Raw genomic sequence first — 4,264 nt, 5'->3', positions numbered from 1 at the left:
AATATCCTTCTTGCAGAGTGATGTAGACTGACTTAAACCTGCAGCTGTGACAAGGACACAGTGTGAAGTTGCGACAGGTTGTGTTCTCCAGAGGAAGCCACGTCAAAGCATGTTTCAGCACAAAACCGCCTGCTGTGAAGATGACAAGCCCTTCACAAGAAAGCACGGATTTGCCAGCCATTAGAGACCCTTTTAGTTTATGTTTTACTTTAACTCTGACAGAATGCAATAAACCTGTCTTGATCTCTAAAATGATCATTTATTTATTTAGTTAGTTTCAGTTAGCAAATATATATACAGCTTCAATCACACTTTCACTTTCAGTCATTTCAAGTTGATACACAGTAGAATTCCTCAGTTCTGAACATCAGCTGGTTTAACAGCAGCCAGAGGAGAGATGTTTAACTGTAACTATTACTGCTCTTCCTCTTTGTGCACTGAGGTGTGGAATAGCTACTAATAACGGATTCTTCTTGCCGTTTGCTGTGCAAACACTGACTGAATAAAATCAGTGATGGACGGTAATCTCTTCCTCTCTGCATACTCTCGGTCTCAGAGCTGACCAGAATGGATAAACCTGGGATTAGGCAGAAGCCCTAAGCCCTGACCACTCACTCTGTGTGATAGGATTAAAGCAGAAACTTTTGTACCTGTGAAACATTATCCACTAAGGTCCTGAATTACAGAGGACTGTGAAACAGACACCTCCAGCTGCGGGGAAGTGGGGTCACACATTCAGCCATGTCGAGTAAACGGTGGTAGGCCATAGTAGAACGGGGGAAGGCCTGGCCACCTTCCACTTTTAGGAACATATTGCTGGCAAGTGAGCAGTATGGTGAATACATGTAGGAGTATAAAACTTTCTACTCTAGTGAAGAACTCAAATAGCTTTATACAACATGTCATATTCACCCATTATTTTGTGCAAGAATTTTTTTCTACATCTAAGATTAAACGTTCACACACACTCAAACCACCAATCTTCAGATTAGCTCATGACCTGCTCCACCTCCCGAACCACCACCCCAAAATAATAATAATAATAATAAGAAGAAGAAGAAGAAGAAGAAGAAGAAGAAGAAGAACCAAGTGGTACAAACAAAATAATAAAGCTTATCAACCCGAAAAATAGAGTCATGTGCCAAGACTCGATTATTTGATGTCGTGATTACAGTGGCGTGACTTTTTTCCCTCCACTGTGGCAGTAAGGTAGGTGTGTCTATCAAGGTGTGCCTCCCTGTTGCATTTCTCTATGATGTAATGAACTTTTATAGCGCTGGTGGATCTGTAATAAACTGTATTTTATGAATTTGTTCTGTCGACACAGAAAAGCAGCTCTATGTGATTTCAAAATTGTTTTTTTAATGAATTTGGACATAAGTTGGATTTTAAGACATTTTAATGGATGCGCATGGCTTTGAGTCTGTCTTGCTGTGATCATAAGGTGTTCTCACACTCAACTCGACTGTGTGATATTGGAAGGCAGGCTGGTTTCTTACTTATCTCCATCATTAATCTTAATTTGTCAGAGAAGGCTGAGGTGAAGGTGGCGGGAAAAAAGAGAAGAAGGAGGAGGAGGGCTGAAAGGTAATTGCACCCCTGCTGCTCCATTATGGTGTCATTCCTCTGTTAACAGAAGATAAGATCTTCCCCAAATCACCTGAAGCCAATTCTCCACTTTACCTGCACAGACAGAGAAAAGGAGAAAAAGACAGAAAGGGTTTTTGGCTCAGTCTCGCCCAAACAGCGATGGAGACAAATTGATTTAGTCACTCTGTGTAGAATCTTACTCGCCATTTTGTCTGTATGGTATTTGTATCTATACCTACAAGATGCAAATTGTTGACATGTTACAGCCAGAGTGATGGATGGATGCAGGGTTGACCACTTTCTCTGCCCCATGCCGCATGACACTATGGTTGATTAATGTGGTCTTGATTGGCGGGTGCGATCACTGGTTCAAGGAAGGATGGATACATTTAACCTACTGACACAACACGAGGTTCAGTTGAATTGGAGCCATTTGACCCAGACACAGAAACAGTTAACACCAAAAACAGTCAGTCAATCTCATAGGGCTTTTTTTTTTCATTAAAGAACATGGCAGGACTTTCAGATACTGTTCATCTACTGTAGGTAGGTTTTTACCTCCATATGTCCAGTTTCCACATTTTTTTAAGGACACACTGCACACCGTGACAGGATATGTTAAGTTTTTGGCTAATAGTTCTTTGGGAATCAACTTGTTGGTGCAAAAATACTCTTTTATGTCTGTAAAACTGATATCTTTAACAGGCTGCTAATAAGAAAGTATCTGCAGATTCTTTTGAAGGTTCTTTGATAAGATGTTTTATATCCCTTGAGTATGGTGTCTAATTTTTCCTTCTTATCCTTGAATGATTCGTGATTCATTCACTGGCAATGACATAACAAACGAAAACACATTTTTCTGAAAATGGTCAAGTACAACGACTGGAATAAAGAAAGAGTTAAAAAAAGAGTCAGTGTCCAAAGAAGAAGTCCAAAAGACTTTAAGAAAAAGTATTTTTTAAATTAAAGGACAGTCTGTTTCTGTGGAAATAAAATATGAAGAGGTGAGTGGTGGCTCAACTTTTGCACGGTACTGTGTATCTGTCAAGAAACTTCTCTATATATATAGCACACATTGCTTCTCTTCCAAAAGTCACTGAATTTTTAAAACAAAATATACCAAGTCTACATAATCACACTTTTTACACAGGAGGAAAACCTTTCAGGATAGTGAGGTACTCAAGCACAGCTCAAGGGGGCAGCATACAATAACTAGATCAACTGAATGAAACAAACCCCTTGACACCTTTGTTACCATAGATGCAGATTTGTAGCCAAATACCCGGGAATTGATTATGGGAATAGTTTTTAATTGTTATACTTTTTGCATGAAATCACATTTAAGAGTAAATAACTTCAATTATATATGTGGAATAGGCTTGTGATGTTCCAGAAAACATGTGGGATCTTAGCAGTTTTTCATTTCCCTTCATGTTTTCACTTTTGAGGTTATTCTCTTTCTCAGTGAGATATTACAAGTCTTCTGTTTGAAGGAGCGGCCCTAAGAGTCACTGGAGTGGGACACAAATCCATAGATCATAAACACTCAGCTGTAATTCTGACACTCCGTCACAGATAGCAAGCTGCTCTCCAATCCATATGGTCATAAAATTACAGAGATTCCAGCAGTCTGCACCCTTGGACAGGACATATAAATTCTCGCCTGCCTTACAGTATTTTCTTACCCTGGTTTGGGAATGAAACACTTTTCTGTGCAAAGAATCTGTGCAGTTTAGCCAAAAAAAAATGTGCAAAAGCAATGTAAGCTTTAAGGTAACAAATAATACATGCAGGGAAAAAAGTTGTTTCTTATATTTTTATGTCCAAATAATAGTTTAATTTGGGTTTTTTAATCCATGTTGAACTGTCAAAGCACTCAAAATGTCATGTGATCGGCTCCTGTCAAGGCTCTCAGAGCCTCTGAGTGTGTTTTACAGAAGCCAGATGGGGAGAAGTACCAGAATAAAGTGCATCAAGTGCCCCCTATTGTGCTTCATGAATGGATTAAAGGATTTGCAAAGGTCTGTCATAAGGCCTTCAATCATTGCCACACCTGCCTGAAATTTACAGCACCGACTGTAGGGGGAGGGAAGAGCCTTTGCGATGTTGTCACAAGGAGTATAACTTAATCTGTCAAGTCATTCAGCTTAACATCAACACCTTGAGCAACAAGAGCAGAGATTTAAACCATGACATAAGACACTGCAGATTATCACAGCGCCTCGGTCGATGAAGTTCATGTTTGGGAATGTTGCTGCAATTCAATACTTTCACACTCCATTATTCATCAGGTTTTCCACATCTCGTCTGCTGAGTTGCTGTGGCATTTTAACTTGTGATGCAAAGCCTTGAAAGCTGCAATCACGCGTCTGTCTTTCTAAGAAACAGAGGTTCTTTGAATAAAGTCGAACTTGATATTGCTTTTTAAATTTCTAACTTCTGCATAAGAAACAATGCAGCTTCTCTTCAGGAGACAATGTCCTGTGTCAGATGTGGAGACATGGTGTCTGATCAGAAATCCTCAGGGCTGATTGCATGTACATGAAACAATTTGTCAGCCAATATAACCGACTGACCTCCTGCTGACCACAGCCATGACCTTTATCCACTAAAAGATAAATGGGGCTAAATTTAATATTCTTTTTGAAGTTATAGCCTCTCCAGAAATAAATAA

Source organism: Rhamphochromis sp. 'chilingali' (genome assembly GCF_963969265.1).
Source record: "Rhamphochromis sp. 'chilingali' genome assembly, chromosome: 22".
Classification (NCBI taxonomy): domain Eukaryota; kingdom Metazoa; phylum Chordata; class Actinopteri; order Cichliformes; family Cichlidae; genus Rhamphochromis; species Rhamphochromis sp. 'chilingali'.
The sequence above is the reverse complement of the archived record's forward strand: the minus strand, read 5'-3'. Positions refer to the sequence as shown.